We start from the raw sequence: 21,984 nt of genomic DNA on the forward strand, positions 1-21,984 counted from the left end.
AAATTCCTATTTCCCAAAATGGCTTACATTTTTTATCTAGAAATTTAAGAACAATTCCTAAACCCAAAACACCATATAATTATTGACCCTTAAGAATAAACTTTAAGCATACATACATCCATCCATTCACACATATTACGATAACATAAGAATGCATATTATGCCCACACAATAATTAATGTATGCAGAGATTAATGACCGCTCTGGTACCGATTGTTAGGAACGAGTTTCCTAATACGCAGCAGAATTGAGTGATAGGGTGGCCCACTGTACAACAAAATTTTTGTAACATATTTAAATTACTTTTAAATATGCAGATCCATTAATATACATACATTAATCATAAACAAGAAAAGAATAAAGAACATACCTCTTGATGTTTATCAAGTGTCCTTGCTATCTTTTCGTAAAATGAACGATCTTCCTATCCAAGCTGCTCCCAGGTACCCACACCAAGATCTTCCACAGCGTTCTCTACACCTCAAGAAGTGTGTGGGCACTTAGAGAATAAAGGATGGTATATTTCTGATTCAACTTGATGTACTCAACACATGAGATCAAGAGAATAGGCCTGAGATTGAATCTGTATCTTTTTCAGGGAGAGATAGAAAGTATAGTTCTTTTCAAAGAGCGAATAATTTAGTATCTTATTATTTTATGATAAGTCTAACTTAATATTTAAATTTAAAAAATAAATATGTAACCAATTTACAATTTATCTTTTATTTAATTAATTATCTTATTAATGAAAATATCAAACTAATTTTTTGAATTTTTCATTAATTAATTAATTAAATAAAAGTGAAAATGTAACGACCCAAAATTACTAATAAGGCTTAAGGGCCTTGATTAGTGTGCCGGGAGGGCATACTTGGTAGTTATGTGAATTATTGATAAGATGCATGATTATGTGATATGCATGATCCTATGATTATATGGATATGTGAAATGCATGTTTATGAGTATTAGATAAGCACGTGGGCCCTATTTAGCTTGTAAGGGCATAATTGTAATTTTTGCCCGTTAAGGGCATAAATGTAATTATTTGTGATAAACTGTTGAGACCACATTATTATGTTGATATATTTGCAGCATGCAGCACGAGGCAATCCTAGGGAGCAAGTTAGCGGAAAAGTCACAACAAGACCCAATACTTGACTCGAGGCGAGTCAAGGGGTATTTTGGGTATTAGATATTAATTTGGGCTATCGGGTTGTGGAAATAAATAATTGGAGATATAATTGAAGTTAGAGAGTTTAAGAGGGAATATTGGGGAAATTTACCATTTTTCCCTCGGGGACGTTTTTGGTACCCTGAGCCTTGGGATTAACTTAAGAGACTTTAGTTAGATAAGACAAAAGGTAGGAAATGTTTAGAAGCCCTGCCTGAACCGGCCCTTCCTCTCTAATTACTCTCTCTCTCTCTCTCTCTCTCTCTCTCTCTCTCTCTCTCTCTCTCTCTCTCTCTCTCTTTCTTCTCAAGAAGTCCTTCCAAGCTAGCCATTGAACCAAGGGATTTTCGGGTTAGGTTCACAAGAAATGGAGCTCCAGACTTGGAGATTAGTTCAGTATTATCCGGTGGATTCAAGCAGAGTTTGAGGTAAGCTTTGAATTATGGTTTTAGAATTTAAATTCAGAGTTTTAAGTGTTCTTGGGTCTATGAAGTTAAAGGTTGAATTGGAGTTTTGGATAAGGTTTTGAGCTAGCTTTCTGTTAAGTTTTATTGTTGGGAACATATTAGAATTATTGGGATAGTTAAATTATGTTGTTGGGATGATTCTGGATTAATTTGGTTGAGGTTTGGTGGATGAAAATGGAGATTTTTCTGGATTCGAAGGGGTCGAGTCGTGGCTCTGTTCTTGGTGTGCCGCAGCCCTCTAGAATATATGAAGGTTGAATTGAAGGGTCGGCCACGACATGGGGAGTGTTGGGTCGCGGTCTGTGTGTGCAGTTTAGAGAGGCCGGGCCTCTAGTAGGAGGCGGGTCGCGACATGGAGGGCTTAGGGCCGCGGTTCTTAAAGGCATTTTTGGCCTTGAGGAGGTTTAAGGTGCGGGAACTTAACCTAGGGTGCTCTGGGATCGATTCCACTACAGTGCTTGGTGGAATTTGATGTCTCGAAGACTATAACTTGGTCCAAAAACCTTTAATCACTTATTATTGATGGAATCCTTTATCATGGTTGTGACTAGGTGTATGCTGGGGTTCGGGACAGGATCGTGCTTGAGGGTCGTCTTTCTTAATCAAAGCACTCAGAACTAAAGGTAAGAAAACTGCACCTGGTTGTGTGACTATGTTGGGACTAAGGGTTCCCTATATTTGTATGCAATATTGCATGATGGTATTATGCCATGTGAACATGAAATAAATGGCCTAAGAGTGCCGGAATTAATATTGGCGCACAGGACGCGACTCGGCCACTAGTAGCTGAGGATAGCTTAATAATCACTGAGCTCGGTTTAAGCGGATCGGATTCAGTGGGTTGAACACTGGGCTTGGCCTAAGTGAGCCAAAGACAGTGGATTAAACAAAGGATGCGGCCTAAGGGCATTGACCCTAGTTATGTATGATAAGTGTACTGATGTTAACTTGATGAATATGATATGATGTATATCTGGATGTTAGATTGTTGATTTATCGACTGTTATCACTGATTAAGTGAATGCTATGGCTTACTGGATAATTGATTAATGTCTTGTAAATCATTTGGTTGTGCTTTGTGCATTAATTGGTTATCGATATTGATTATTCTATGATGTTATAGTTTTCTTGCTAGGCCTCGGCTCACAGGTGCTTCGTGGTGCAGGTAAAGGCAAGGGTAAGATGAATCAACCATGGGTTGGAGAGCTCTGGGGGCGAGGTGTACATTGTCAGCTGCTCGGCCACCACGGTCGAGGGATTGTACAGGGACGGAAACCTAAAATGTGTATTTTTCCATTAAAGTGTCCTTGATTATTTATAACTTTTGGAAATCTTGTAAACAAGTCATTTAAACCCTGATTTGGGATCCCATGTACCAAACATTTATTTTAATGAAAATTATTTGTTTATAACGAAAATATTTTAAACCTAACCTATTCATGACTATAGATTCACATTTTTATTTAAATGACTTGGTTAGCAAGTCTTGCACTATTTTGAACACACAGTGTAACGCTCTTGGTTATCCAGGGCGTTACAACTTGGTATCAGAACAGTCTAAGTTTAAGGTTTCTTGAAGATTGGCTGGACATGTGCACTCGCCGCTAAAGACAAGCTCGACTCAGGGTTTTGTAATTGAATATATGAGATTATATGCTTAACTGCTTGAGTGAAACATGAATGTATTAAGTTGTGTGATTAATATGGAGCATGAGATACTGATAGGGCCTGGCCCTTGACTATTGTGTGATGAAATTGAGGCGTGCTGATCAGCATTGCTATTGCATGTGAATGAATATTTGGATAATGGTTTTTTATACTGATTGTATGTGGTAAATTGTTTAAATTGAATTTATATGTTATACTTGTTTATTGGTATATGGAAAGCATGGTAAAGTGTGAATGTACCTGGTAGCAATAAAAATTGATAACTAAACGCATAGTATTGTAGATTGGTGTTTATTATGCTTTGTGTGCATGGTTATTGGGGTTGTTTGGACCTGGTCATGGCATGGTTCGAGTATGAACATCAAGGCTGAGAGGTTTAGTCAGTAATGGCGGATTAATTCAAATTGTTTGCGCCCAGAATGGTAAAGTGGACTTGGTATTGTTATAGTGAGGGTTGCAGATGATAGTTGGGATTGGAATCCTCCATCTGCTCCTGAAGGTCGCAACAGATGTTTGCTAGTATGTGGGTAAGCTGGGGTCTAATAGCAGAGACTAGTTGGGTGAATAGCGGACTTTTCTGGGGAAAGAGCTGCTTTGTATATTTTGACAGGGGGTTGCCAGTGTTGGTTATTATGAGGATATAGACAGATAAGGGTATTATATGGAAGGCTTAAAGGGCATTATTGTAACGACCCGAATTTGCTAATAGGGCTTAGGGCCTTGATTAGTGTGCCTGGAGGGCAATAAATGGATTTAATATGTTAATATGTGGATTTATGTGAATATATGATAATGATGCATGTTTAGTTGAGTTAAATGTGCATGTGGGCCCCATTTGGATATTAGGGGCATAAATGTGATAAATGTTATATATATATATATGTGGGATATGTCTGTGCAGCACGATCTGAGACAGTCTTGGGGAGCGGTTAGCCAGAAGGTCACAACAGGGTTGAGATTCCGACTCGGGGTGAGTCGAGGGGTAGTTCGGTTTTTAGATGTGTTATGAGGTTATCAGGTTAAGGAAATAAATATTTGGAGATATATTTTAGGATAGAATGTCTAGGAGGGGACATTGGGGAAATTTACCATTTTGCCCTCGAGGACGTTTTGGTACCCCGAGCCTTGAGGTAACCTTAAAGCTTAAGCTGAATAAAACAAAACTTGGAATTGTTTAGAAACTTAGAGAAACCGACATATACCTTCTTTCCCAACTGAGGATAGCTTCTCATTACTCTCTCTCTCTCACTTTCTCTTCTCTAAGGCATATCAAGGAGAACTTTGGTGTAAGCTAGTTAAAGCAAGGATTTCAGCTGAGAAATCTTAGGAGCTAAAAGCTTGGGGATTAAGGATCAAACTCAGGGACTAAGCTCAGCAAAGGTAAGCTTTAATTGTAAGGATTATGTTTAGATTTGCTGATGGTTTGTTAGAGTTTGCATATTGGTTAAGTTTGATCTGTCTTGAGTGTTTTAGTTGAACTTTGGAGCAGGTTTTAATGGGGTTTTGATGTTGATATTGAGCTGGAATGTCTGTGTTAATTATCTGGGATTGTTAGCTAAGTTCTAGGGTGAATTGGCTTGAGGGAAATATAGAAAGTTGGTGAAGAATTCTGGGTTTGGAGGAGAGGGCCGCGACCCTAGGAGGGGCGCGCCACGGCCCGTGTGCGCGCGCGACCATGGGAGGCCGAGAAGTTCATGCACGCCGCGACACTTGGTGTGCGCGCCACGGTCCGTGTGGGGGTCAGTGAGGTGCTAGCCTCTATTTCGAGGCTAGCCGCGACGCTTGCGGGCAGGGCTGTGACTCTTAGTGCCAATTTGTGTTTTTAAGGGGGTTTAGGCTTGGGAACTCAATGGGTAAGGCTCGGGATGGATTTTATCACCCGGATTGATAGAATTCAAGGTTCCGGAGGTTAGGGTTATGGCTCAAAGTTATTTATTGGATTAGAACTTGATGGGTGGATATTGTTAATGTGTTGTGACTAGGGTTTCGGCGAGGCTCAAGTTAGAGGACTGTGCTCGGGGCATCGGTGCTCGGAAAGCTCGGAACTCAGGTAAGAAAACCTTTGTTCCCATAGAGCTTGTATGCAGGGCTGAGCCCAATGTGTCTGAATAGAACTGATATGCAGGGTTGAGCCCAATGTGTTTAAACTGTAGGGCGTAGCCCTTTGACTGAATTTTCTAGAAATCTTTATTTGTTTGTTATGCTATGAATGATATTATGTGAATGATCGGCAAGAGCCGAGAACGGTGAAGGCCGAGGACGGCAGGGGCCGGGAACGACAAAGGGCCTGGAACGGCGTTAGGCACGTTGAGTGCAAGGCCGAGTACGGCAAGGGGCTGGGAGCAGCGTTGAGCACGTGGAGTGCGAGTTGCCAAGGCGAGTCCCTAAAAGGATACCTGGGATATCCTCACAGCGTGGACTGCGAACCCAGGGCTTGGTAAACGCCTGGGACGGCTAGGCTGTATGTGTTTAGCCCATTGGTGACCTGTTTATATGCTTGATTTATGTGTTGCATATGTTATCTGTTGTGGGTTTTCTTGCTGGGCTTCGGCTCACAGGTGCTCTGTGGTGCAGGTAAGGGTAAAGAGAAGGCCAACCAACCATGAGTGCAGCAGGCATGAGGCGGCGTGTACATGTTTGGCCAGCCTGGCTGCCACAGCCAGAGGATTTTGGGAGATGTTTGTAAATAAACCTAGATTTTGTCGTTTAGTCGACTTGGTTCAGTTTATATATTGTAAATGTTTCTAAACTGTATTTTGGGATCCCAAGTGTAAAACTTTTATGATTTCCTATGGAAATTATTATTTCTAAGGTTTTTGCTCTGTTTATGGCTTAATTACACTATTTGACCTAAAACCTCGATTAGCAAGTTGAAAGCACGTTTTTAAACTCACTTAGTAACGGCTCTAAGGAAGTAGGGCATTACAATTATCCTCTGGTTTTTAGGAAAGTTTGGATTTGCCTAGGAATTGTTCAGTGGATGGGCATAGCTAATTCCATCCTTGATTATATGAGGATGAGAGGTCGTGACTGAGGGGTTGCGCTAAGTATTTGTGGTAAAAGGATGCCTGGAAATGATACCCAAACCTAGATGTTGGTATGATGGATTGGGAAGAACTCATATAGTGATTTGATAAAAGAGATTATAAAGACGTAGTCTAAGTTGCGGAGGCTAATAAGTTTATGAGCTTGGTTTGGAATGATAAAGTAACGACAATGTATGTCAATAAGTTTTGTGAGTTGGATAATTCGTTTTGGAAGTTGATACAAGCGAATGTAGTCGAAAATGATGACCCATTTAAGATTAAACTCTGGGATGGTCTAGAGCATCATGGCCGCTCCAGTGTATGAGATTTTCATATGTGCTTAGGAAACAGGGAGGGCCATGTTATTTGAGATATATGGAATGAGGTATGGAGCGTGAGTGTCGTAGAGCAAGAGACGCAAATGGCAGTATTCCAATTGGTGGAATTTAGTAAGGAAAAATTCTCGGTAATCGGAACAGAAGAACCTCGGATAGTTCTATGGCTCCTAGTTTTGACAGGAAGGGGTCTGGTTTATAAGATAGTCGTCAAGACAGTGACGGGATCTAGTGAGGTTATTTAGCATGCATCAGAGGCAAGAGATGCCATCTCAAAAGACTCCAGGTAAGGGCACGACTTCTACATGGAATGGTTCGATATGTTAGGGTGGATTGCTCAGGATTAGAGAGTGAAAGTCTGGAACACCTTGTTACATTCGAAGCCCGAGGCTAGTTCCTCGAAAATGACCAGGGCGTTACAGAAAAATCCATCCATGATTTCTATAGCTGCACTGTCATGCAGTACCCTATAAAATAGGGATATTTATTTTCTCAGTTATTATTTAATTATTTATTCAAACTACCTTATCAGATAAAATCTAACAACCTGATAATTAATTCAAATTTGAATCTATTATCTTTTTAACTAATTATTACATATAAATATTTATTTGAATAAATATTAATCTTTTAAATTCAAATCCAATTTGAACTTATCAGATTATTATCTCCCACTCAAATAAAGATATTTAATTAACTAGAACTAATTTTAATTAAATATCAATTTCATAAATTTGATATTAATTATAATTTTGAAAATTATAATAAATTAATTATTTATATAATTTCGAAAATTATACAATAATTAATATTGATAATTACAACTATTTTTAATTAATTAATCACTATTATCACATAATTGCATATTTAGCCCGAAGAACAAATTTCTTTTTAAATATGTCTTTTTACCATTTTACCCTTTATATCAACTCTTGCCTTGAATAGTGTTGATAGAGCCGTTGTGCGGACCTATGGACCTATAATTCCAAGCTCCAATAAATTTGTGATTATTAATTAAATAATCTTAATTTATTAATCTCATGATTACTCCCCTATAAATATGAGACTTCACTCTTGTAATTATATACATTTCATTTACTGAGTAATTTATAACAATAAATCATCCATTGATATAATCATTACATACAAATTAACCCTCTAATAATGGTTCGTAATTAATCGGGAATAAAATTACCATTTTACCCTTTTAATTATATCTTGTTTCCTTAAGTACCATTGACTTTACTAGTGAAGGTTAATTCATAACCAAATTATGAATTTGAGCTCAATAACCTTTCAGTCTAAAAAGTCAACCCTTAAGAGAACCATTATTCAATCTCTTACGAGAAGGTATAGATTCCTTATCTGTATACTATGTCCCCAGCCATTTACATTAATGAGTTCCCGAAACAAAAGTTTCTAGCCTCATCATTCTCACAAACCCTAACGAGTGAATCAAAGAACTCATATAACACAAACAAGAGTTCATAGTAACTCCAGGATTAAGATCTATTTGTATATGATCATTAGTTGATATATTTAATTAATACTAAGTATTAATAAACAGATATGGTCCAATTCTATATATTCTCTAATATATAAAGCACCTCCACTAAAGTGTCATATTACACTAGTAATTCGGATCTAGATCACATGTATTCATAATACTAGTGAACCGTACTTGCAGAAATTAATCTAAAGATTCCATAACTTTATTTTACTGCGAACTATTCAAGTTAATTTATCTCAAACACAATCCTCTGGTACCAATACGTGGTTAAGATCACATATATGAACTTAGGAATTTTTATGATATTTTCTTAATATTATCACAGAATAATATAGTTCATAAAATATATGCATAACAAATTCAATTTATTTATTTATTTCCTAAAACAATGTCTACTGCATATGCTTTCATGGCACAATTCCCAACAGCCTTTGTGTAATTCCCCAAAATCCCTAATAAGGTTTAGGACCTTGATTAGGAGGCCAGGAGGGCCATGATTGATTTATTATGTTATTAAATGATTATATGCATGTGTTATGTGAATTATATTATTATATGATGATAAATGCATGCATATGAGTCCACTTTTCATTATAAGGGCATTTTGGTAATTTGGCCCGTTGAGGGCGTAATTGTGTATTTTCGTGCATGTTGGTGAATTATGAATAATACCACATTATATGTTGATTTGTTCGAGGCATTCGGCATGAGACGATCTCGAAATGCAAGTTATCGGTCTGGCCATAATGGGGTTAATTTCAGGGCTTGGGGTGAGTCTCGGGGTAATTTGAGGATTAGAGCATTGCCGGGAATTAAAGGCTAATGGGATATGATTTATTAGTATTTGAGAATATTGGAAGTAATGGGAATTGGATGGTGTTAATTATTATTATTGAGATAGGCTGCAAAGGATGATTTTGCCCTTGGTGGCTATTAAGGGTTTTAAATAGGCTTGGGGGCATTTTGGTCTTTTGACCTAAGGGATAGATATAAACCATTAAAAGCTTAGAAGGCTGTAGAAAATAGAGCACTTCCTCACCTTCTCCCGTTCATCATTTCTTCTTCTTTTCTTCTTGAATTTTGAAGCTTCTTTTGTGGAACCAAGCTAGAGAATCAAGTCTTGATGATCTAGGATTATGTTCCACCAATGTAAAGGGTGTGATTATGAGATTGAGGTGAGTTTTTAGCCATTAAAACTTTGGTTCTTGCCCTGTTTTTCATTGGGTTTTCAGCTGGATTTTTTTAGTTGGATAATGGGTTTTGATGGAAGTTTTTGGCAAAGGTTTCTTGGGTTATGATGCCTATGACATGTGGAGTAGATATTTGGGTTCATTTGAAGGTTTGGAAGGAGTTTGGGATCTTGTTTTTCAGGTTGGAAATGGAGGAATCAAAGGAGGGGAAAACCAGGGCTGATTAGCCTGGTCCCAGCGCTACAGCGCCCAGAGGAGGGCGCTACAGCGCTAGCCAGAGGGCCTTCAACTCTGCCAATAGCAATGGGGCGCTAGGGGGTAGCGCTACAGCGCTTCTAACGCCCTGATAATTAGGGTCCATTACCAAGTGTGTTTAAAACCAGTGCTGGACTTGCTAAACAAGTCATTTGGACTAAACATGTGAATAAGCTACAAAAGGTTTAGGTATTTAAAATTTTGGTCAAGTCATAACCATTCCATTAAACCCAAAAACATGTTCTTTACATGGGATCCCAAAAACATTAGTTTAAAAGCTGGTTACAACATCCAAATTACACAATAAGCCGACCTAGGCGGCAAAAGTTGGGTTTGACCCTAGTTTCCTCGAGAATCTCGGCCGTGGTGGTCGAGCGGACTGCATATGTACATGTCATTGCTAACGCTCTTCGACTCATGGCTGGTTGAGCTTCTCTTTACCTTTACCTGCACCATAAATCACTAGTGAGCCAAAAGACTCAACAAGAAAACATATTAAACAATTCACAGATTAATATATCTGCCAAACAGTAATAACTGAATCTATGCACGGCCGACAACGTCGGAGGTAATACCAACCTATATGCCACCTGACCGATCCTTTCCAGGATCTCAAATGGTCCTACAAACCTAGTGCTCAGCTTGCTCTTCTTGCCAAATCTCCTCACCCCCTTGAGTGGCGAGATTCTAAGGAAGACATAGTCTCCCACCTAGAACTCAACATTCCTACGCTTCGGATTCGCATAACTTCTCTGTCTACTCTACGATGCGAGCATCCGAGCTCTGATCTTTTCAATGGCTTCATTGGTCCTCTGAACTGCCTCAAGACCCAAGTATCTACGCTCACCCAACTCATCCCAGTGGATAGGTGACCTGCACTTCCTACCATACAGCATCTCATAAGGAGCCACTCCTATGGTCACTTGATAGTTGTTGTTGTAGGAAAACTTTATCTGGGGTAAATATTTACTCCAAGACCCCTCAAAATCTAGTACACATGCTCTCAGCATGTCCTCTAGTATCTGGATAGTCCTCTCAGACTGACCATCAGTCTGAGGATGATATGCTGTACTAAACTTCAGCTGCGTGCCCATTGCCTTCTACAAGCTTCCCCAAAACATGGAAGTAAAAGTGGGGTCTCGATCTGACACAATCGACCTTGGAGCTCTATGAAGACGTACTATCTCTTTTACATAGAGATCTGCATATTGGTCAACGGTGTAAGCCATCTTTATTGGTAGAAAGTGAGCCGATTTAGTATACCTTTCTACAATCACCCATACCGAATCATGCTGACCCACTATCTTAGGCAATCCCACCACAAAGTCCATTGCGATGTCCTCCCATTTCCCCTCCGGAATGTCTAAGGGTTGTAATAATCCTGCTGGTCTTTAATGTTCAGCTTTAATCTACTGACACATCAGACACTTGGCTACATATTTTGTCACATCACCCTTCATCCCCAACCACCAATACAAAGTTCTCAGGTCCTGGTACATCTTCGTGGTGTCGGAATGCAAGGAATACAGAGTGGTATGAGATTCATCCAGAATCATTCGTCTAATAGCAACATCCACCGGAACACAAATCTGACCCTTATACCTTAGCAAACCCATATCTGATATAGAATAGTCTCTAGCTGCTCCAGTTAGAACATCCTCTCTAATCTTCACTGATTGGGGTTCTTGTAACTGACTCTCCTTTATCCTATCCAGGAGAGTGGACTGCAGGGTAATGTTGGCTAACTGGCCCACTACTAACTCAATCCTTGCTCTGTTCATATCCTCTGCTAACTCCTTGGAGATCTGCCTCACACTATACAACTGCCCTGGACCTCTCTGACTTAGGGAATCAGCCACCACGTTGGCTTTCCCTGGATGGTAAAGGATATCACAATCATAATCTTTCACCAGTTCCAACCAACGCCTCTGTCTCATATTCAAATCCTTTTACGTAAAGAAGTAGTTGAGGCTCTTGTCGTCTGTATATATCTCACACCTCTCTCCATAAAGGTAATGCCTCCATACCTTTAATGCAAAGACCACCGCTGCCAACTCCAGATCATGGGTTGGGTATCTCTGCTCATAGTCCTTCAACTGATGTGACGCATAAGCAATCACCTTCTCTGCCTGCATAAGAACACAACCTAACCCCTGCCTCGAAGCATCACAATAAACCATAAACTTCTCCTGATCTGTTGGAAGACTCAGGACTGGAGCAGTAATCAAACGCCGCTTTAACTTCTGGAAGCTGTTCTCACATCTATCTGACCACGTAAACTTCTGGTTCTTACGTGTCAGTTCTGTCAGCGGGGTTGATATTCTTGAAAATCCTTCCACAAAATTCCTGTAATAGCCTGCCAATCCAAGGAAGCTTCTAATCTTGGAGGCATTCCTTGGCCTTGGCCAATTCCTAATAGCCTCAACCTTAGCTGGGTCTACCTTGATCCCATCTCTACTAACTATAAGACCCAAAAATGTCACTTGCGGTAACCAAAACTTGCACTTTTTAAAGTTCGCAAATAACTTGTGCTTTCTCAATCTTTGTAAGACCAACCTGAGGTGCTGCTCATGCTCTTCCTTGGTCTGTGAATAAATCAAAATATCATCGATGAAGACGATCATGAACCGGTCTAGATAATCCTTGAACACTATGTTCATTAAGTCCATGAAAGTTGCCTGGGTGTTAGTCAAACCAAACGACATAACAAGAAATTCATAGTGCCCACATCTGGTACGAAAAGTTGTCTTGGGTATGTCTTCATCCTTAATCCTCAACTGGTGATAACCAGATCGAAGATCTATCTTCGAAAATACCATTTTACCTTGCAGTTGGTAAAATATATCATATATCCTTAGTACAGAATACCTGTTCTTGATAGTCAGCTTATTTAGTTCTCTATAGTCTATGCACATCCTTAGAGAACCGTCATTCTTCTTCACAAATAACACGGGTGCACCCCATGGCAAAAAACTGGGTCTGATAAAACCCAGATCTAACAACTCCTGTAACTATACTTTAAGTTCCCTCAACTCTGTCGGGGCCATTCTATACGGTGCCCTCGACACTGGCTCTGTCCCTGGCGCAAACTCAATAACAAACTCGATCTCCCTCTGTGGCGGCAATCTTGGTAAATCCTCTGGAAACACGTACAGGAACTCATAGACCAACCTAGTCTCTTCCGGTCCCACTAGCACGACATGTGTGGTCTCCGCCACACTGGCTAGAAATCCTATGCAACCTCCTTGCAGTAGATCTCTAGCCCTCAATGTTAAAATCATAGGTACTCGGGGTCCATGCATAGTGCCAACAAATACGAAAGGTTCTTCGCCCTTAGGTTCAAAGGTTACCATCTTCTTCTTACAATCAATGATTGTTCCATATATAGTTAACCAATCCATTCCCAAAATCATATCAAATCAACTGACAACTCTCTGCCATCCACCATTATTGGAAAAGACCTAACCCATCTCTTGGAAACCACCAATTTCCCAGTGGGTAGTAACGCCCCAAACCCCACAACATAAAACTCATAGGGCCTACACAGTCTATCAATAATCCTACTAGAAACATAAGATTGTGTAGCACCAGAATCAATCAGCACAGAATAAGATAAGCCAGCACTAGAAAGCTGACCTGCGACCACTGAGGGCCTAGCCTCAGCCTCAACTTGTGTCACTGCAAATACTCGAGCTGGAATCGAGTTGTCTGTCTTCTTAGGTTCTTCCTTCTTCAATCTTGGGCAGTCTTTCTTGAGATTCCCCACAAGTCCACATACAAAGCAGACCTTTGCCCGATACTCGCCCATATGACGCCTCCTGCATCTGGCACATTCTGGATATGTCTTCCAGTTCTCAGTGCCGCCCTGGCAGCCAACCTATACACCTTGTGGCCTCCTATCAGGTCTAAGAGCCGAACTAGTATCCAGAGTATTTCTTTTCTGGTCGCTGGGGCCTCCACCCGTACCTGATCCTGAGAAGGGAGGTTCCGTCCTCCTCATATCCCTCCTGGCCGCATTCTCGCGTCAGATCTTATTCTCAGCACCCTCTGCAGTAAGGGCTCTCTCCACTACCTGAGTGTATTTTGTTACTCCTGGTACTGTGGTAATCCTGACATCCCGGGCTATCATAGGTTGTAGCCCCTGAAGGAATCTTTCCTTCCGTGTCCCATCAGTGGGCACCAAATCTGCAGCGAACTTGGCTAGTCTGTCGAATTTCAGGGCATATTCGGTCACTGACATATTCCCTTGTAAGAGTTTACTGAATTCCTCGACCTTTGCAGCTTTAATGACCTCATTGTATTACTTCTCATTGAAGAGGGTTCTGAACTCTTCCCAACTCATTGTGGTTGCATCCCTAGTCTAGGACACCACCTCCCACCAGATTTGGGTATCCTCCCAAAACATGTATGTGGCACAGGCCACTCTCTCATTGCCCACCACCCTCATGAAATCTAGGATGGATGTAATCATGGCATCCACTATTCTGCCTTAAGTGGATCTGCGCTGCCCTAAAAAACCGGAGGGTGTTCCTTCATGAATCGTTCATATACCAACTCCCAATGGTATTATAATTATGTCTGATGTTGTACGACCGGTACTGGAACAACAGATGGGACCCCTAATGTAGCGTTCCCAGCCGGAACCTGCTGTTGCCTCAACTGGAAAATCTCTTCATCCTGTCTCTACAGCCTAGCTTGCATATCTGCAAGCATCTATTGCCAATTATCAGGGGACTGGCGGAGGGTTTTGACCTTGGTCATTACTTCCGACCTAATTCCCAATGCCGGCTGGCTCATTAGATTGCCCTGGAAGCATACTTCCAAGTCTATATGTAATCAATGACTCAGCTTATTAGGCAATAATAATAATATTTCATATCAACCCATTGTTCAGAACTGATCGAATAAGCATCCCCATGCATTGACAATGCTAATAAGCATCCCAATAATTCACACATAACAATCATGCTAATAAGCAAAGGAATTCATTATATTACTTGAACAAGATGCTAATAAGCACATTCTTGGCATGCATACACATAACATAATGCTATTAACCATTTTCCAATACTCAAGAGCAAACAGAATGCTAATAAGAATTTCCCTCTAACATGCAACGGTGTTGATAAGCATCCTCTATCCAATGTATACATACAGCAGCGCTAATAAGCATTCCTGACATTCATCAATAATAATGACGCTAATAAGCAATCCTACAGTATTTACAAATGTCTATCATGCTAATAAGCACATTCTCAGCCTACATACAGTAGTCAAGGGCCAGGCCCTATCAGAATAGCTCATGCTTCTTATTTGAACTAGCAAGTAAAGCATATATAATTCATTTAGGCAGATATACACATAACTATATTAATAGTTACCCAACCCTGAGTCAAGCTTGTATTTAGCAGTGAATGTACGTGCCCAGTCCAACATCAGGAACCTTTAAACCTTGGCAGCTCTGATACCAAGTTGTAATGCCCTGCTAATTAGGCTCCGTTACCAAGTGTGTTTAAAACCAGTGCTGGACTTGCTAAACAAGTCATTTGTACTAAACATGTGAATAAGCTACAAAAGGTTTAGGTATTTAAAATTTTGGTCAAGTCATAACCATTCCATTAAACCCAAAAACATGTTCTTTACACGGGATCCAAAAATATTAGTTTAAAAGCTTGTTACAACATCCAAATTACATAATAAGCCGACCTAGGTGGAAAAAGTTGGGTTTGACCCTAGTTTCCTCGAGAATCTCGGCCTTGGTGCGCACCAAATACGCCTGAAACTTGTCAAAGGCAAAGACAATAGCCAAGAGTTCATTTTATGTCATTGTATAATTAAGTTGATCACTTGTCAAAGTGCGGCTAGCACAATAAATGGAGTGAAATATATTGTTTCTTCGCTGCCCCATAACAACTCCTAAAAGGCAAATCCCAGTCTGGAGCTACAATAATTGGTGCTGAAATCAATCTCTCTTTCAACTCTTGAAAGGCTTTCAAACATGCTTCATCAAAGTAGAATGGCGCCTCTTTCTCCAATAAGTTGCAAAGAGGTTTAGAGACTTTGGAGAAATCTTTTATGAATCGCCTATAGAACCCGACATGCCCAAGAAAACTTCTAATATGCTTCACCGAAGTAGAAGGAGGAAGCTTCTCAATAACTTCAATCTTAGCCCGGTCAACTTCAATTCCATGCCTTGATATCTTGTGGCCCAAAACAATACCTTCCTTAACCATAAAATGCCATTTTTCCCAATTAAGAACAAGGTTTGTTTCTTCACATCTTTGCAAAACCTTGGCCAAGTTGCTCAATCAATCGTCGTATGAATCACCGAAAACAAAGAAAGTCATCCATGAATACCTCTAGAAACTGCTCCACCATGTCAGTGAAAATAGCCATCATACATCTCTGAAATGTGGCAGGAGCGTTACATAGACCAAAAGGCATCCTTTGGAATGCGAAAGTACCATAGGGACAAGTGAAAGTGGTCTTGTGCTGATCCTCTGGAGCGATTGTAATCTAATTGTAAACAGAGTATCCATCTAGAAAACAATAGTACTCTCTCCCTGCAAGTTTGTCTAACATCTGATCAATGAAGGGAAGAGGGAAGTGATCCTTTCGAGTTGCCTTGTTCACTTTTCTGTAGTCCATGCAAATTCTCCATCTTGTCACGGTTCTAGTGGGTATCAGCTCATTGTCTTCGTTTTCCACCACTGTAATCCCACCTTTCTTTGGCACACATTGGACAGGACTGACCCATGAGCTGTCAGAGATGGGATAAATAATACCTGCATCAAGCCACTTGATAATCTCCTTTTTCACCACTGCTTTCATGATAGGATTTAGCCTCCTTTGTCCTTCAATAGACCCTTTTTCATTGTTTTCTAACAGAATCTTGTGCATGCATAGAGAAGGACTAATACCCTTTATGTCTGCAATGGTCCACCCAATGGCCTTCTTGAACTTCCTCAATACATCAAGCAACTTTTCTTCTTGTTCCATACTTAACTCAGTTGAAACAATCATAGGTAAGGTAGAAAACTTACCCAAATAGGCATACCTTAAGTGTGTGGGTAAACCTTTTAGTTCCAACTCCAGAGGCTCCTCCACTGATGGTTTAGGAGCTGTGAAAGACCTCGAAGAAAGCTCCAAAGATTCAAAATGCTTTCTTGTATGAAATCCTTGTGAACTAGCTTCTAACCAAGCCAAGTATTCACCCTCATCCTCTACATGTGAATCAAACATCAAGAGTCTCTCTAGAGGATCATCAAAAAAAATTTCTAAAAGCCAAAGAATCTACCACTGAAACCACAAAACACTCTTCGACCTCATCTGGAAATCTCATAGCCTTGAAAACATTGAAAGTTACCTGTTCATCTTGAACCCTCATAGTAAGTTCACCCTTTTGCACATCAATCAAAGTTCTACCAGTAGCTAGAAAAGGCCCCCCTAAAATGATTGGTACCTCCCTGTCTGCCTCATAATCCAACACAATGAAATCAACTAGAAAAATGAACTTATCAACTTTTACCAAGACATCCTCAATCTTCCCATCTGGATAAGCAAGAGATCTATCTGCAAGCTGTAGTCACTGTGGTAGGTCAGACTTCACCAATCCCCAATTGTCTATACACAGACATAGGCATCAAATTTATACTGGCACCCAAGTCACATAATGCCATGCCACAATAAGAATTACCAATGGTGCATGGAATGGTGAAACTCCCAGGATCTTTCATCTTTGATGGAAGCTTGTTTTGCAAGAATGAGCTACATTCCTTGGTGTTGACGCGGTTCTTCGGCAACAGATAATTAAGAGAAGAAGAGAAAGAGATTAGTACTAAAAGTAGAACCGTCACAGATATGAAATCTTTGGGGGAAGAACTAGGTGACTTGAGACACGTTTTTAAGTTGTTCGAAGGTTAAAATCCTTCTACTCGACTAGTCAATATTATTGATATTCTCTGGGTAATTGGTTTATAAAGTATATAGTTATTAAAAGACTATTTTTCCAACCCCTATCAACTCCCAGGGTCTCCATATTTATAGGAGAAGGCACCTGGAAGTTGGTAGGGAGGTCATCCCGTGACCTTACCATTTGTCATATCAAGTCTGTGATATTCATGATTAATTCCTAAACCTGACACACAAGTGTGGTCTAATCAGTATGGAAGGAGATAATGGGCCGCACGGCCCAACTCGTCCGTGGGTGTCTGAATACGCACGTTCTTGCTGCGTGTCCGAGAAGTCAGGGGGATATCGGACACGTGATGGTAGGAATATGCACGTTTATCTTGCGTGTTGACTTCCCATAGGGTCAGAGCTTCCTGAGAAGCTCGCTACCGGAGCAATCCATAACCCGAGCTTATCCGTCCGTGGTCGCCGGATGTTATTCCCAGCTCCTGGTGCAACAAGCGCGAGCTGGAAACAGGACCCCCTCGAGCTAGAAAGGGCCTGGCCTGGAAATAGAGCCTCTGGCCTGTGGGAGCCTCGGACTAAATCATGTTTAGTCCGAGGCTCGTCCTGCTAAACAGCCCGCGTGAAAACCAGGGCGTACATCTGCCCCCCAAGCTCCTGCTCGTGGTCCATGACGTCAGATATGGGAGACCATAGTAGGGGCTTTTAGACTTCCCCCACAACCCTTCGTATTCCATGCTTTTCGCAGGCGTCTGATACGTGGAACGTCGTGGGTGGCGACGGTACACTCTACGAGAACCGCATTAAATGGCCTAGCCTACTGTCCAGCCGTCGTTTCACATTTCGAGTGGAGGGTCTCCCAAGAGCCTTTTACACGTGATCCTCCCTTGTATAAAAGGGGGTGGTCATCCCACGCACGGGCCACCTTACCATTCAGAACCTCTCAAATTCCCTTCTTTTCTCTTTGACCTTCCGAAGAACAAAACCCTCATTTCCATTGCTCTCATCTTCTCCGTTCACGAAGCTTAAGCGTGCGAGTTCCTTCAAAGCCTTGGAGACCACTGTGCCAACGAAGCTCCTACCAGCGCAGCAACCTCGCTCACCATCCAACCATATACTGTAAGTCTTCTGTCCCTGTTTATTTTTGAAAGCATGCCACTGTAGCCTAGGTAAAAATTTTTACTGTAGCCACATGCAGAGGTTTTCTGGGTCGCGCGGATATGGAGGGTGACAGCCCTTCTTAGATTAGGGCACACTTGCCATGGGACATCGCCTTAGAATAAGGGTTCCATGATTCTCTCTTAGGAACAATTTCTGGGTAGGATCCTTAGGAATTTTGGGTGCAAAAACCGGGTAGCTTAGGGAATACGCCTTAAAAGCGGTTTTGCCACGCCTTGCCTGTTGAAACTTTCCCCCCAAGGCAATTTTTTACTCTGAGCCCTCTGACACACGAATTCCGAGTAATCTGGGATCTGTTGAGGGCATAGGCGCGTGTTCCTTGGAACGCGTGGCACCACTCTCCACGGGCTGGGCTTACCCCAGCTCGTGTACTTAATACTTGCTTCACTCTCCTGCTTGGGTCGCCTTTTCTAAAGTGTTTTCTTTTGTTCGATAGGCGACCAGATGGCTCCGAAGAGAAATCTGCCACAGAAGAATGTGGGAAGTTCGTCCTCCCAGCAGGATAAAGGAAAGGCGGTGGTGACCAGCTCGCCAATTCCTCACTTTGGGCCGGCAGTGGAGAAGAAAGCCGAGGTGGCCCCTGACGCGTTTTTCGAGGCAGAGAGAATCGTCTCGAAGATAACCGACCAGGCAAAGATCACCAAAATCTTCCTCAACCACAACATTCCCCTGGGGGTGGCCACCGTGATCGCCCGACCTGCTGCGGACGGGGAGCGGAGCTGCACGCCGCTCGACGAGTCGTTCGCGGCCTGGAGCGGTGAACACTTCAAGGCAGGGGCCTTCCTCCCCCTGGATCAGTATTTTGCTGATTTTCTGAACTATGTGGGGTTGGCCCCATTTCAGCTCCCCCCCAACTCATACCATCTGCTAGCGGGATTGAGGTATTTGTTCCAAAAGCATGAGTGGGAGGTCCCCACTCCTGCTGATATTCTATATTTCTTTTGCCTCAAAGCCAGCCCGGACCAGCGGGGGCAAGGCGACGGGTTCTATTACTTAACCCGCTTCCCTAACACAGCAGCAGTGATCGAGCTGCCGAGCCATCCAAACGACTTCAAAGACCAGTTTTTCATGTCAACTGGGTTCCGAAACTGCGATCATCACTATTTCAACCGTCCTCGTAAGTGATCCTTGATTTAGCTCGCCTTTTAAAGGTTATCTTATTTTAGCCCTTCCCTAACAGTACTTCTGACTTCAACCAACCTTGCAGCCATCTACGCGAGGACCGAAAAGTCTGTGACCCTCGGGGGTCAATACGATACACTGGCGAACTTGCCCCCCAGTGAGAAAGACTATCGCGTGCTCGTAACGGACGAGAAGATGGTATTCTGCAAGCTGATTTTCCCAAATCAGACTTTGAATTTGAAAAGGCCCCGGGGGCCTCCCCCAGCTCGTGTCAACAGACCGATCGTCGCGGAGGAGGTCGCAGACGACGAAGGCGAGGAAGAAGGTGAGGAAGTTCCTCTGGTGATGAACAGGAAGAGGACCTTGGAGGTCGCCCAGGGGATGAGCAAGGAGAGGGCCCAATCCGGAGCAGCCGCGGGTCCTTCCGGTCAAGGTAACTCTTACTTATTTAAGAACGTAGATAGGGCCACTGCAGACCCCCGGCTGGTTAGGTTCAACCCTAGGCAGCTCGTCCATCGTCACTCAAGGAATCCGGACCTGGACACGTTCTTGCTCCACTGCGTTGACCAGCCGTGCTGGACAACCAAGAGAGTCGGCCTAAGGGTACCGTAGTAGTAGATAATACCCTAGCCTTTAGGTCGGTCCTCTTTGAGGAGTACGGGACCAACTTACGCACGTGGCCTGCGCTCCAGGGGGGCGCCTATGCTCTGGGGATTATGCAGTACGTAGAAGAGTCCAGCCCCGAGTCAGAACCGGACCTAGAACCTTCGCCAGTTCGCGATATAATCGTCCTAGGCTCTTCCAGCTCGGGGGGTAGGGCTCCCTTAGTATTTGCTTTCTTATTGCCTTTGAACCTTTTGTCTTTATTTCTGCATGATTGCTACCTTGTAATAACCATGTTTTTGTTCTTAGCAGAAGAGATGTCTCAGCCCGGGAATAGTCTGCGGGGCGTTGTGTTCGGTGGGAATCCCCCAGCAGGGCCGAGGTTAAAGAGGCTTCGCGAGTCCAAGAGCTCGGCTGGGGCCTCCACCAAATCCCCGGCTAAGGAGAAGGAGAAAGCCCCGCCATCCCAGGTCGCGGGGGCGAACCTCCCTGTTGCCAGGAGAGGGCTCATGCACCCGCCACCCCAACGATCTCCACTAGCTGCCCAGGACGGGGTAATAGAGGTCGGGAATCTGGCCGCGGCAGCCCCGGATGTGCGTATCCAGGTCGACCCCCGGGCTCTGGAGAAGATGCCCGAAGCATTCTGGGGTACGGTGTATGAGTCGGCTAGCTACGCCGTCAGCCATTTCTACAATATCAGGGAGAAGGAGCTCCGGGCCATCGAAAAAACGAGCCCGGTCCGAGTTATAGAGTCTGCGATGGACATGACCTTAACAGTAAAGTGCCCCCTTCTTTTAAGGCTTTAACACTCACACGCCGCCTTTTTCCTTTTTTTTTCTTCCAGTTTGTTAATTTATCATTCTTTTCTTGCAGGGCATGGCTGCCGCATACAGAGGCATTGTTAGGACCAAGGCCCAGCTCGAGGGTTTGGAAGCTGATCGCCAGACCGCCCTCCAGGAGTCTCAGGAGGCGAGAGACACGCTGGCGGCCTCTAAAGCCGAGCTAGAGAAGATCCGCTCCGAGAACCAAGAGCTTAAAAACTCCCTGGCCGCATCGCGGACAGATCTTGAGGCGGCGAAGGCCGAAGCCCAGGCCTCCCAGGCCGCCCTGAAAGACGAGCGGGTCGTATCGGAGCAGTCCTTACAAGACCTGTTCTATCACTGCTGGTCCCACAATCCGGATGCGGACTTTTCCTTCATGCCGCCGGACCTCTGGGCATTCTTGTTGCCGCAGCTCCAAGCCCGCCTAAATAAGGAGGTTCCTCCATCGGAGACTGGAGAGGCCTCTGTCGCGGCGGAGCAGGATGAGACCGCGACCTCCAAAGGGCCAACTGATGGAGCTTAGGACACTTCTCGTTTAAGTATTTTGAACTCTTTCTACTGTAATTCTCTTTTTTATGTGAGGCGTTTCCGCCTCGAGACAATTTGCTCAGCCAGTTTGACATATATATTTTTATGCATTTGGTTGCAATTCATCTCTTGATTTTTATGAACTTAGTTCGAGTTAACTTTATCTGTATCCCGGGCTCTTTAAAGAAGATCCGC

Source organism: Humulus lupulus, chromosome 2, assembly GCF_963169125.1.
Source record: "Humulus lupulus chromosome 2, drHumLupu1.1, whole genome shotgun sequence".
Taxonomy (NCBI): Eukaryota; Viridiplantae; Streptophyta; class Magnoliopsida; order Rosales; family Cannabaceae; genus Humulus; species Humulus lupulus.